We start from the raw sequence: 14,433 nt of genomic DNA on the forward strand, positions 1-14,433 counted from the left end.
GCCTTCGCCTCTGGCCATGGAGGAAGTGCCTGAAGAGAAACATCTCTGTAAAGAGCATCTGCTGCAGAAACCAGCCGCACAGGGACAGACACACTCCCGCACTCTGGCAGGGGGAGGACACGGCAACACAGGTCTGCGTTGTACAGGTAGTCCCTCCGTGTCCCTTCACCTGCCCACATTACCCACAACCTCCAGCTGCTTGTCCCACCCTGGGCCCCAGAACCCCAATACCCAGGCAAGCCAAAGGCCTACTTGATTTTAATGTCTTCCGATGTCTGCTGCCTGGAGCAGGGCTCCTCTGCCACTTCTCACCCAGGGCCCTTTGCTCACACCGTTGGCAGGGACTGCAGGAAGCAGGTTATTAGCATAGCAGCCCTCATTCACAACCCCGCTCCCACAAGGCCTTCGGGGTCCTGTTGTTGAGTCGAGGCCATGGCAGAAGGACGGTGGGCTGCCCTCTGCTCTCCAATGACTGCAGACCTGCCAGGAGTTCCCTTGTAGTACAACCATAGCTGCCACAACAGTCCCCAGCTGAGGCAGGGAAGAGGGCCCAACCTTTCCTCTCTGCCTCTGAAGCCTGCGAACATGGACTTTCACAGCTGTGTCAGCTCCTACAGCCACACAGGCCTCTCTGGGGACCGACTGGGCCCAGGACCCCATGCCCAGAGGCCTCTTTCCAGCTCTCACTCACCTCAGACCTTCAGCCCCGCAGGGCAACTTAGCTGATCTCTTTGTGGCTCTCTCCTGAGGTCTGAGCTTGAGTCTCAGATGTGTCCTTCAACAAGTGCCCAGCTCAAGCTTCCCTCCTATCTCCTGGACTTCACTTCAACACCAAAGGCTCTCAGTCTGAGGTTAAGGGGAATCCTGTGCAACAAGCTCTATGTCCTGAACACCAGCCACTGTGGGATACACTTGAAGGCGTCTGTGACAATCAGTATCTCCTTCTCATGTTAGTGCCGAGGTGGAGCTGCCAGCTCTACAGGATGCCTTTCCAACACCAGCAGGAGCGCCTTGGAAGCGGGCTGTGGAGCTGGAGGCTTCAGTTTGTAATTGTGTATCTGAGCCTATTTACAAGGTTACCGGCAAGAAACCACTTCTGCTTGTGGTTTCAAAGCAAAGGCTTGTATTCGCACTGTACCAGTTGGGTCTTTCTGTTCTAACAGGGCCCGGCTACGTCAGTGGGCTGGAAGAGATCCCCAGCCCCTGCCCGTTGAGCAGCAGCAGTGCCCGGTTCGTGCGGCAGGACCGAGGGCTGCCCGGCTGCCCATGGGCAGGAGGGTCTCTGCTGCCCGCCTCCCCGTGCAGAGCAGAAAGGCGCTGCTCCTCGCCGGGAGCCAGCGGGGCCGGCGGCTGCAATCGCTCCTTCCCGGGCACGGCCGGACACCGCCACCGTTCCTGTCGCGATTCATTCCGCGCCACCGCCACTGTGGCGGGGGATTTCAGTCTGCCTCCCGGTGGAGTGCGGGGGTGATCGGGGGGTGAGAGGCGGGAGAAGGTTTCTGCCCGGTGGGCGGCTCCGGAGCCGCGTCGGGGGGACCTCCCGGGGCTGCGGGGCCTCGGCGGGCCCGGTGCCGGTGCCAGTACCGATGCCGGTGCCGGTGCCAGGGTCGATGCTGAAGGCGGTGCCGGTGCCGGTGGGGCGGGGGAACCGCCCCGCGGGCCGGGGCCGGGCGGGGCCGGGCGGGGCCGGGCGGGGCGAGGCGGCCCCGGCGGGCCGAGCGGCAGCGCCCCCTGGCGGGCCCGGCCGGGGCTGTCCCCCCGCCCCCGACACACGCGCCCGGCCCCGCCCGCGGCGGTTCGTGCCCGGCCGCAGCCCCGGCTCCTCTCCCCGTGTCTCCCAGGGCGCAGTAATACACCGCCGCGTCCCCGCGCCGGGGCCGGGCGAGCCGCAGGGCGCTGGACCGGCGGTCTGCCGCCACCGACAGCCGCCCCGGAGGGTCCTGCAGATCTTTGGTGCCTTTGTGACCGCTCACGATGAATGCGGGGCCTCGGCCCGGGAGCTGACGGAACCAGACGATGGTGTCCCCGGTTTGCATGTTGGGGTGTGAGCAGTTGATGCTGATGCCGGTGCCCTCAGTGGTCTCTGCCGACGGCTCCTGCTGCACCTGGGCTCTGACTGCAGCCACTGCCAAGAAAGGAGAAAGAAGGGCCAAAGATCACCAAAGGTCGCCCAGCTCTGGTGGCTCTTTTCCCAGAGAAACAGTCAGGAACAGTGGCAGTGAGACAGAGCCAGACTGGAACGGACGGGGCCATGTACCAGTCAACAGGGATGGAGAGTGATCCTGGTGCGGGTGTGTGGAGCGAGGGGAGAAGTCTGGGAGGGAATTTGAAATTGATGCATGCAGAGATAGAGTGAAAGTCAGGTGCATGGATGGCGAGAGGGAGAGGGGACAGGAGAGTTGGGTGCGTTACAGTGAAGGATGGAGGGCTGAATTCAGAAGAAGAATAAATGCTGAATGCACAGGGCGATGAGTGGATGTATGGCACGGTGTAGCAAAGCAAACTTGTGCCTACAGATATGTAGAAAGCAGAGGGAGAGATGAGAGAGGGCTCTCAGAGTAGGAGGAAGGCTTAGGGATGGTAGATGCATGGAGAGATGGGTCAAAAGGTGGGTGGATGAATGGATAAAGAGCAGAGAGGGAGAGGAGGTGTTAGAGTGAAGGACAGAGGGCTGTATTCAGGGCAATAAGAACTGCAGAATGCACAGGGGAAGGAGAGGGTGCATGGAAAGACAGGCGTAAATGCAAGCGGGCTCGTACCAACAGGGATGGTGAAGTAAGAGGGAGAATAGGAAAAGGGGACTTGGAGGGTTCGGAAAGGGGGACGAGAGATGGCAGAGAGGCAGGGAGGGGGAAAGATGCCTTGAAGAACGAGAGGGAAGAGCTGGCGCTGGGCTCCCCGGGGAAGACCCCGGGCCCAGCCCCGGCCCCCGCCGCCAGCCCCGCGCACCCAGGAGCACCGCGGCCAGCCCCGCCAGCCCTGCGCCCCGGCACCGCCGCATGCCGCCGCTCCGCCGCCCGCGCCTCGCTGCCCCCCGCCAGCCCCGGCTCTCTGCTCCGGCACCGCCGCCTCCTCTCCCCCGCCTCCTCTCCGCCACCTCCACTCCTCACCTCTCCGCCGCCGCCAGCTCCGCCGCGGGGCGGAGCCCTGCGCCGGCGCCGCTCGGGGTCTCGCCCGGGCTAAGAGTGCTCGGTGGCTCTGCAGGGCCACAAGCTGCTGTCCTGGGAAGTGGACTGTTCCCCTCCTCCAGCCAGGGCTCCCCAGCAAGAACAAGCGTGCACAGTGCCCGCTGCAGCCGGGGACAGCTGCAGGGCCCTGACCCAGGAGATGGACCAGCTTCCCATGGCTGTCTCCCAGCTCAGGGGCTGGAAACAGCAGCCACTGATTCCCTGTGGATGGCAGCGAGGAGGCTGAGAGCCTCCCTTCAGCTGCCCCTCCGCAGTCCCAGCACAATGGCTAAGAGTTGTGTTGTGGCAGAGGGGGCGTGAGGACACATGTGCCCGTGGGCGTGCAGGGGTCAGGGAGGGCCGGGAAGCGGGGGGAATCCCAGAGTCAGAATGTAGGTGAGAAGGGACCTCCAGAAGTCCCCTCCCTTTAGATCAACACCTGCTTGGAACAGTTCCTATTAGATCAGGCTGCTCCAGGATGGAGATTGCAGAAACTCCCAGGGAAATCCATTCCAGCTCTCACTTTTTCTTTTAGCCCGTTGCTTAACTAGAACTCCCCATGTTCCAGCAGCTGTTCATTGCCTCTACTCCTGTCACAGAGCACTTCCACAGTCTGGTCCATCTTCTCTGTTTCCTTTGAACAAGTAGTTCCTGGACCTGCTGGGAACAATTTGGCTAACAGAGATCAGTGTACCTATCGCCTGTGTACACCCTGTGGTTGGGTGTCATCCCCAAACCTGCAGGAAGTGCCGACCTTCCCACTACTCGTGGCGTTCATGAAAACATTGGAGTATTGGTCCTATTCGCCATTTCAGCGAAGCCACCGAGGCGAAGGGCTCCGGAGCGGAGGATCGCGACGGGGGACCCTTCCTGAAGCGGCAAAAACCGCGGCCAAACCCGCGAAAAAGCAAAAGCGCAGGGAGCGAGAGGGAGCCCCAGCCCCCCCATTCCCCGAGCCGGAGGAGGGCGTTCCTGACGAGCGGCAGCTCTGACTCAGCGTGGGCGGGGACAAGAGGGGCGGCGGCCTAACCCTGTCACTTAGAAGAGCAGCCCCCAGGGAGCGCGAGCGACCCGGAGCGCGGCGAACAGGACGTGGCGCGTCAGATGGACGTGGCGCGGCAGTTCGCGCAGGGAAGGCGAGCGGGCAAGGCGCAGCCCCGCTCCCGGCTCCAGAGGCCAACTCAATTGGTAATCGTAGGCTACCGAGAAGAGGACCGGCTATGGTTTCCACTCAGCCGAAAGCCGTCGCCAGAAGGAATGTGGCGACCCAGACGGAGCTCACACGCAAGCATACAGCTGTCCAGGTCTCTGGCTGCAGGGAGTGCCTGAGCCTGTCAGCTGTACCGGAGGGCGGCAGAGACACCACCTGTGTGCGGTGTGACCAGGTGGATGATCTGCTCGGCCTGGTGGCAGAGCTGAAGGAGGAGGTGGAAAGGTTGAGGAGTATCCGGGAGTGTGAGAGGGAGATAGATTGGTGGAGCTGCACCCTACCGTCCCTGAGGCAGAGGCAGCAGATGGAGGCTCCGCGAGAAGCAGAGGATCCCCTGCCTTCTTGCCACCATGTAGAAAGAGGGGACCTAAGCGACGGGGGGGGATGGAAACGGGTCCCTGCTCGGCGTGCCAGGCGAACCCCCGCCCGGCCTCCCTCACCTTCCCGGTTGCCTTTACACAACAGATATGGGGCCCTGGAACTTGAGGGTGAGGCAAGCGAGGATGTAGACGAAGGTCCATCCGGGGGGTTGCCTAGGGTGAGGCAGTCAGCCCCACGCATTATGACTGCCGCTGCTAAGAAAAAAAGGAGGGTAATTGTCGTAGGCGATTCCCTTCTGAGGGGAACAGAGGGCCCGATATGCCGACCGGACCCGTCCCACAGGGAAGTCTGCTGCCTCCCTGGGGCCCAGGTCAGAGACATCACTAGGAAGCTCCCTGGTTTAGTACGGCCTTCTGATTACTACCCGCTGCTGGTTATAGAGGCTGGCAGTGATGAGGTTGCAGAGAGAAGTCCTGCAGCGATCAAAAGGGACTTCAGGGCACTGGGGCGACTGGTTCAAGGATCGGGAGCACAGGTAGTGTTTTCCTCTATCCCTGCAGTGGCAGGGAAGGATACCGAAAGGAGCAGGAAAACACACCTGATCAACGCGTGGCTCAGGGGCTGGTGCCATCGGAGGAATTTTGGCTTTTTTGATCATGGGGAGGTTTACATGGCACCGGGCCTGCTGGTGACAGACGGAGTCCAGCTGTCTCACAAGGGAAAAAAGATCATGGCTCATGAATTGGCAGGGCTCATTGAGAGGGCTTTAAACTAGGTTCGAAGGGGGAAGGGGATAAAACCAGGCTCGCTAGAGATGAGCCGAGGGGTGGCGTGCCGATGCCGGGGGCGAAATCGACAGCCCAGCTCAAGTGCATATACACCAATGCACGCAGCATGGGTGGCAAGCAGGAGGAGCTGGAAGCCATTGTGCAGCGGGAGAGATATGACTTAGTCGCCATCACAGAAACATGGTGGGGTGACTCTCATGACTGGAGTGCTGCAATGGATGGCTATAGACTCTTCAGAAGGGACAGGCGAGGAAGGAGAGGCGGTGGGGTGGCCCTGTATGTTAGGGAGTGTTTTGATTGTCTAGAGCTCAACGATTGTGATGATGGTACGGTTGAGTGTCTATGGGTAAGGATGAGGGGGAAGGCCAACGAGGCAGATATCCTGCTGGGAGTCTGTTATAGACCACCCAACCAGGATGAAGAGGCAGATGAAGCGTTCTATAAGCGGCTGGCAGAAGTCTCTCAATCGCTAACCCTTGTTCTTGTGGGGGACTTCAACTTCCCGGACATCTGCTGGAAATACAACACGGCAGAGAGGAAGCAGTCTAGGAGGTTCCTGGAGTGTGTGGAAGACAACTTCCTGACACAGCTGGTAAGTGAGCCTACCAGGGGAGGTGCCTCGCTCGACCTGCTGCTTACAAACAGAGAAGGACTGGTGGGAGATGTGGTGGTCGGAGGCCGTCTTGGGCTTAGCGACCATGAAATGATAGAATTCTCGCTTCTTGGTGAAGTAAGGAGGGGGGGCAGCAAAACCACAACCATGGACTTCCGGAGGGCGGACTTTGGCCTGTTCAGGACGTTGGTTGAGAGAGTCCCGTGGGAGACGGTCCTGAAGGGCAAAGGGGTCCAGGAAGGCTGGACGATCTTCAAGAAGGGAGTCTTAAAGGCGCAGGAGCAGGCTGTCCCTGTACGCCGTAAGAAGAATGGGCGGGGAAGACGACCGGCCTGGCTGAACGGGGAGCTCTTGCTGGGACTCGGGAAAAAAAGGAGAGTTTACCGCTTGTGGAAGAAGGGGCAGGCGACTCAAGAAGAGTACAGGGATCTCGTTAGGTCGTGCAGAGAAGAAATGAGAAAGGCAAAAGCCCAGCTAGAACGCAATCTGGCCGCTGTCGTTAAAGACAACAAAAAAAGTTTTTACAAATATATTAATGACAAGAAGAGAGCCAAGGAGAATCTCCATCCTTTATTGGATGCAGGAGGGAACATTGTCACTGAGGATGAGGAAAAGGCTGAGGTACTCAATGCCTTCTTTGCCTCAGTCTTTAACAGGCAGAGCAGTTATCCTCAGGGTACTCGGCCCCCCGAGCTGGAAGATGGGGACGGCGAGCAGGATGAACCCCCTGTAATCCAAGAGGAAGCAGTCAATGACCTGCTATGCCACCTGGACACTCACAAGTCTATGGGGCCGGATGGGATCCACCCGAGAGTGCTGAGGGAGCTGGCGGAGGAGCTTGCCAAGCCACTCTCCATCATTTATCAGCAGTCCTTGTTAACGGGGGAGGTCCCGGATGACTGGAGGCTTGCCAATGTGACGCCCATCCACAAGAAGGGCCGGAAGGAGGATCCGGGGAACTACAGGCCTGTCAGCCTGACCTCGGTGCCAGGGAAGATTATGGAGCGGTTCATCTTGAGGGCGCTCACAAGGCATGAGCGGGACAACCAGGGGATCCGGCCTAGCCAGCACGGGTTCATGAGAGGCAGGTCCTGCTTGACCAACCTGATCTCCTTCTATGACCAGGTGACCCGCCTAGTGGATGAGGGAAAGGCTGTGGATGTGGTCTACCTGGACTTCAGCAAGGCCTTTGACACTGTCTCCCACAGCATTCTCCTAGAGAAGCTGGCGGCTCACGGCTTAGACAGGTGGACTCTGCGCTGGGTCAAAAACTGGCTGGACGGCCGGGCCCAGAGAGTTGTGGTGAATGGAGTTCAATCCAGTTGGCGGCCGGTCACGAGCGGTGTTCCCCAGGGCTCAGTACTGGGGCCGGTCTTGTTTAATATCTTTATTGATGATCTGGATGAGGGGATTGAGTGCACCCTCAGTAAGTTTGCAGATGACACCAAGCTGGGCGGGAGTGTTGATCTGCTCGAGGGTAGGAAGGCTCTGCAGAGGGACCTGGACAGGCTGGATCGATGGGCCCAGGCCAACTGTATGAGATTCAACAAGGCCAAGTGCCGGGTCCTGCACTTGGGCCACAACAACCCCATGCAGCGCTACAGGCTTGGGGAAGAGTGGCTGGAAAGCTGCCTGGCAGAAAAGGACATGGGGGTGCTGGTTGACAGCCGGCTGAACATGAACCATCAGTGTGCCCAGGTGGCCAAGAAGGCCAATGGCATCCTGGCCTGTATCAGAAAGAGTGTGGCCAGCAGGAGTAGGGAAGTGATCCCTGTACTCGGCACTGGTGAGGCTGCACCTCGAATACTGTGTTCAGTTTTGGGCCCCTCACTACAAGAAGGACGTTGAGGTGCTGGAGCGTGTGCACAGAAGGGCAACGAGGCTGGTGAGGGGTCTGGAGAACAAGTCTGATGAGGAGCGGCTGAGGGAGCTGGGGTTGTTTAGCCTGGAGAAAAGGAGGCTGAGGGGAGACCTCATCGCTCTCTACAACTACCTGAAAGGAGGTTGTAGCGAGGTGGGTGTTGGTCTTTTCTCCGAAGTAACAAGCGATAGGACGAGAGGAAATGGCCTCAAGTTGCGGCAGGGGAGGTTTAGATTGGATGTAAGGAAAAATGTCTTTCCTGAAAGAGTGGTGAAACATTGGAACAGGCTGCCCAGGGAAGTGGTGGAGTCCCCATCCCTGGAGGTATTTAAAAGACGTGTAGATGAGGCGCTTAGGGACATGGTTTAGTGGGCCTGGTGGTGTTGGGTTGACGGTTGGACTCGATGATCTTAGAGGTCTTTTCCAACCTCAATGATTCTATGATTCTATGATTCTACTGCTGATCCCTGAGAGACCCCGGTAGTAAGTGTCTGCCAGCTGGGCTTTGCACCACTGGTCACAACTTGTTGAGCCTCATAGTCCAGCCAATCTTCCACCCACCTCATTATCCTCTTACTGAAGCCATTCATCTCCAATTTGGTCATAAAGGAAGTAGGAGAGAGGCTGTAAAGGTCTTGCTCAACTCTAGGTACACAACTCCCCTGCCCTTTCCTTGGTCACAGTGCCCGTTAACCTCATGAGAAATCAACGAGGTTGGCCCTCAGCTATGCTAGAGCCTCAGCTCAGAAGCAGCTCCACAGAGAGGGAAATCGGCCCTGGCTGAGCTCTCCCAGAAGAGCTCCCTGGCAGCGTTGTCACTGAAGGTCACTAAAGAGAAGAGGGGAAGGCCTCGACTGCACTGTCTCCAAGTTGGACCTGAGCCCAGGCAGACAGAGATTCAGGAGGGGAGATGGGCTCAGGAACTTTACACACCGTGGACAGCCCTTGTCAGAAAGAGGGTCTGTTCTGGACATGCCTGTGGGACAGCAGCAGGCTTTGGGAGATGTGGTCTTGAATCCAATGTCCCTTCCCTCCCAGGGGCAGTTGCTGGGCACTCAGACTGAGATTCTAATGCAGGGCATGAAGGTACTTGTGGGCTGAAGTCCAAAGCAGTCATCAGTTCTTTGGATTTCCTTGTGCAAGCCACAGGGTCTGTCCTTCCACTCACAGCACAGTGACGTCAGGCTCCATGTCCCTTTCATTCAGCACCTGTTTGGTCCAAGGTCTCAGCCCCTGCCCGACATGACACCAGGTTGATGGGCTGCACAAGTACATTTGGCATTGACATGGACATGAGAGAGGGCTGTGTCCCACCCCAGACACCACCGACACTGCATTGGAAGCAGATCCACTCAGGGATGGCCAGCACATGGTCAGCAGGATTCCTCAGCCTTTCTCCCTGCCCATAAAGCCATCCCCATCCTTTTGAACTCTCTAGCACTGGGGAGAGCAGCTGTGTCCTGGCCTGGAGAGGCAGGCAGGGGGGACTGCCAGCCATGCTGAGGCACTCCCAATGTTGTTACACGGAATTCAACCGAGGATCCGAACTGGAGTGAAACCATCCTTGCTGGGGCCTGAACTTGGCAGCAGTGGAGTGTGAGCTTTGGAGGGGCAGGAAAAGGAGGGCTCAGGAGACAGGGGCAACATTTCAGTGCCCCTTCCCTGGACAGATCCCTAGCAGGCTCGTGCCATCACCGTTGGGCTGCGCTCAGGCTCCTTCTGACCCTGGGAACCTGCTGCACTTTGTCGCTCATGTGAGTGTCTCCACCATGAGCAGCACATTTCCTCGTGATGAGGGACACACAAGGACACACAGACACATGCTGATGTACACCAGCATCAAGTCATCCACAAATTTGTGCTCCCGTGTGCATCCACACAAACACGGCTGCACACAAGTACACATAAGACAGGAAGACACATAGGGACACAACCAACCGTGGACTCTGCCAAGGACAGCTGGGGACACCTGTGACATGGCTAGAGCATTCTGGGGAAGGACAAGGCCCCAGGCATGCCCATGCCATTGTTTGTGTGCTCACAGACTGCACAGAGTGGGGACCAAACCGGCCAGAATTTTCTCCTGAGGGCAGTGTTAGGCAGGATGGGGTCAAAACCTCGCAGCACAATGCACACACCTGGGGAGGCAACAACAAGTGACCGTCGGGGTAAGCAGAGGAGGGAGGGAAAGAAAAAGGTAGGGTACATCCTCATGCACGGGAGCCCTTCGGCATCCAGCTGAGGATTGCTGCAGCTTCTTCCTGAGAACGACACTTCAAACAGCCCGACTGGAGTGGCCCATGCTGATGTCACTTGCCTGCTTGGACCCGTCCAGCACTTGAGCTGAGTCTTCTGCCCGCAATGCTGCATTCCTGCCCAAGAAATCCCAGGGCCTTTCATCCCAGTGCTCAGAAGAAGCCTTCACTGGGGAATGGGCATGGCATAAACCTGGACATGAAAAGGCAGCAGTACAGGAAACCAAAGCACAGCCCGTATCATTAGCTGTGATGGTTTGCATTCAAGATGAGCTTGTCAAGATGAAAATTGTTACCTCTGCAAAGGGTGCCTCTGGTCCTGTGGCAATGGAGGGCAGGTATAAAAGCCAGCCCAAGTCCCTGCTCTCTCATCCACTTCTCTTGCCTCCTTCTCCTTGGGAGCCAGGTGATTCTGAAGCCCCTTCTCCTCCTCTTCCGAAGCAAGATCTTGTCTCGATGGACATCTCAGCTGATATTGGCTCTGGCCTGTGCTGGGATTTGGAACTTCTTGTCATGAGAGAGGGAAGTGGTGAGAAGGTCTGCTTAGAGAGAGGCTGGGACGTGGCTGAGAGGATTTTTGGTTTATGCACTAGGAGACAGCCTCCCTGGGCCAGGCTGCTCTTTGTAGGGCAATGAAGGCAGCATGGCTGTTGGCCGAGCATCCGTGTCCCCACTCAGTAGTGGTCTTGGCTCCTTTGTGACAGGGTAACCAGGCTGCTCCTCAAGCACCCTTGTGCTCTGCTTCCTCCATGCCCTCTCTCCCAGGTGCACCTCCACCCTTAGAGACATGTCCTGCTACAACCAGTGCCTGCCATGCCGGCCCTGCGGCCCCACCCCACTGGCCAACAGCTGCAATGAGCCCTGTGCCAGGCAGTGCCAGAACTCCACCGTCGTCATCCAGCCCCCTCCTGTGGTGGTGGCCCTGCCTGGCCCCATCCTCAGCTCCTTCCCACAGAACACTGTTGTGGGCTCCTCCACCTCCACTGCTGTTGGCAGCATCCTCAGCTGTGATGGAGCGCCCATCACCTCTGGGTGCTGTGACCTCTCTGACATTTCCAACCGCTACTATGGCAGAAGGTGCACCTGCTGCTAAAGCCACTGGTGACAGTCAAGACAAGGACCTCCAGGAACCCAGAAGCTCATGCTGGACTGAGGACAGAGCTCCTGGTCATCAGTTTCAGAGTGGCTGAGCATCCAGTGCTGGCCTTCCAAAGCAGGGCAGCTGGGGCCTTCTGAAAACATGGCCAAAGTCTAACTCCCCGGCCTTCCACTCTCTCCCATCTCTTTCTTGTCTCCTGTTCTTCTGGGCTGTAAGAACCCCAGAGCCAACCTGGGGTATCTGCTGGCCCCTCTCCCTCCGTCCAGCAGGCAGATGGATGCCCTGTGTGATCTCCACCATGGGCAATGGGCACAGACTTTTGGCAGCTGCCAGTGCTCTCCCTGCTCTGGCCGCCTCCTCTCTAAATGAACTTGTTTCCCACCTCAGAGTCATTAATGTTTTCTGCATCCCAGCCTCTGCCTCCACATAATCCTTTTCTTGGTGGACATTGTATCAAATGGCTGTGGAAGAAAGGCATTGCCTTGGGTGTCAGGGCGTAAGGTGGAGGCACAGGCGGACATTTCATCAATCCCAGAGGAAGAGGAGGGTAGGACCCAGGGCAATGGGTCTCTTCCTGTCACTGTCTCTTGGAGCTGAGGAAGACATACTCAGCTCCCCCACAGCCAGTGGTGATCAGGCCCTGCCTTCTGGCATCTCTGCTCAGATACGGCCCCATGGCAGCAGAGCACGTTCAGCAGACAGGGAGGCTGAATACTGCTATCGCCTAGAGAATAGCCCAGTGCTGCTGGAGGCTCTGAGAGGTCAGCAGCTCACAGGCTTGTGCAGAAGGGAGTTCTTCCTGCTTTGGGTAGCCCTGTGCTGGGAAAAGCAGCTCAGTCAGAAGATGGCCCCAAAGGATGCCCGAGTGGGGATGGTGTGAGAAAAAACAGCCCCACCTTTTCCTCCTCATCCTCCCACCTGTCTCCAGAATGAAAAAGCATGGCCTGCACCCAAGGGCAAGGACAGGAAGGACAGGTCACCTATACACCCTCCACCCCCCAAACAGTTCCCTCCACAGCCCAGCAGTTACACAGATGCACAGGGCTAAGGTGACTCACAGATTGATGTTGCAGTCATCCTGGCCAGGCCACACACCAGGGCCCTCATGCCTCTCACACACAGCCCCAGCTCCCACCAGACAGGGAGCCCCAAGGACAGCAGCCAATGCCCAAGCCCCCACGGCTGCTCTGTGGTGCCTGGCTTTCCCCCAGGCATGAAGCTGCTTTCCCTAAGGCCAGCTCTTCTCCTGGCAGGGCCTGTTGCCCACCTCTGCCTGGTGGTCTCTTCTCTCACTGAGACCTTGGACAGAGCTGTACAGCCTGGTCCCACTGCAGAAGAAATGAGGAAGGACTGGGGGAAGCCCACGAGGTAGGGCATGAGGAGGGCTCCAAGGAGGGACAGAGTGCACAGGGGAGAGCAGTTTCTCCAGATCCCAGCACATGGCCACACAGCAACTGGAGGGTCCACAGGGTAGTTCTGAGTATTTTCCACAATTGTTGTAATAGTGTAATTCCAGGAAGGAGCATTGCCCCGTGGCATGTTATTAGAATCATAGAGTCATAGAATCGTTAAGGTTGGAAAAGACCTCTAAGATCATCGAGTCCAACCGTCAACCCAACACCACCATGCCCACTAAACCATGTCCCTAAGCGCCGCATCTACGCGTCTTTTAAATACCTCCAGGGATGGGGACTCCACCACATCCCTGGGCAGTCTGGTCCAATGTTTAACCACTCTTTCAGTAAAGAAATTTTTCCTCACGTCCAATCTAAACCTCCCCTGGCGCAGCTTGAGGCCATTTCCTCTCGTCCTATCACTTGTTACTTGGGAGAAGAGACCAACACCCACCTCGCTACAACCTCCTTTCAGGGAGTTGTAGAGAGCGATGAGGTCTCCCCTCAGCCTCCTTTTCTCCAGGCTAAACAACCCCAGCTCCCTCAGCCGCTCCTCATCAGACTTGTTCTCCAGACCCCTCACCAGCCTCGTTGCCCTTCTCTGGACACGCTCCAGCACCTCGATGTCCTTCTTGTAGTGAGGGGCCCAAAACTGAACACAGTATTCGAGGTGCAGCCTCACCAGTGCTGAGTACAGGGATCACTTCCCTACTCCTGCTGGCCACACTCTTTCTGATACAGGCCAGGATGCCATTGGCCTTCTTGGCCGCCTGGGCACACTGATGGTTCATGTTCAGCCGGCTGTCAACCAACACCCCCAGGTCCTTTTCTGCCAGGCAGCTTTCCAGCCACTCTTCCCCAAGCCTGTAGCGCTGCATGGGGTTGTTGTGGCCGAAGTGCTGGACCCGGCACTTGGCCTTGTTGAATCTCATACAGTTCATGAGATTCAACATATTTATGTTTTTCATCTTACTTTGAGCTCTGACCTCTGAGGGGCACATCCCGGAGCAGGTACTCTAAGAGACAGGCCAGCAGGAATTCCTGCAGAAGCACTGTGCCGTAGAGAAAACCATAAAGCAAAGAGCAGCAGCAAGGAACCATTGCACAAGCAGTCCTAAACTCCTTCATGCCCATCACCTCTCCAAAGCCATGGGCAGAATAACCAGATAACCCATGGTGAAAACAAGGGAACCTGAGACTCTTTCATCACCTCTTCTTCCTCTCAAGCCACCGACATGTCCTCTCCTGGAAGAGGATCTTGTCCTGTGGAGCGCTGGGTTTACAGGGGAAGCAGCACTGCCAGGGGAGAGCTGAGGGCCCCTTCCCCCAAGCGCAGCCTTGCACACACACATCCCCTCCCTCCCCTGGCTTGCTGCACAGCCAAGGAACCTCCCTGCACCAGGGTGTCTCGCACAGCACAGAGGTACAAGGCACTGTCAGAGACCTCGACTTCCTCCAGCTGCAGGAGGCTGTATTTCCCTGTGGTGTTCAGCAGCGTGGTGAGACGGCTGCTCTGCTTGGGGCCAGCTGCTGCCTGATATGAGATACGCTGTGGGGCTTGTCCCTTCTTCTGCTGGTACCAGAACAAGCCATTAAAGTTAGTGGTCTGGTAGGTGCAGGTGCTCTGGAAGGTGTGTCTCTCTCCTCTACTGTGACTTGTCCTTCTTGCTGGGTGACGGTGGTCTGCGCCGTGGTGCCTGGAAGAAAGCAAGGGTCAGTGGCTGT

At 57.7% G+C, this 14,433-nt stretch overlaps 1 pseudogene; it reads left to right on the forward strand.

Moving 5' to 3' along the window:
• Positions 1-432: 432 nt before the first annotated feature.
• On the forward strand, positions 433-11,308 carry LOC143169222 (feather keratin Cos2-3 pseudogene; annotated as a pseudogene).
• The last annotated feature ends 3,125 nt before the right edge of the window (positions 11,309-14,433 follow it).

Source organism: Aptenodytes patagonicus, chromosome 20 (assembly GCF_965638725.1).
Source record: "Aptenodytes patagonicus chromosome 20, bAptPat1.pri.cur, whole genome shotgun sequence".
Lineage (NCBI taxonomy): Eukaryota > Metazoa > Chordata > Aves > Sphenisciformes > Spheniscidae > Aptenodytes > Aptenodytes patagonicus.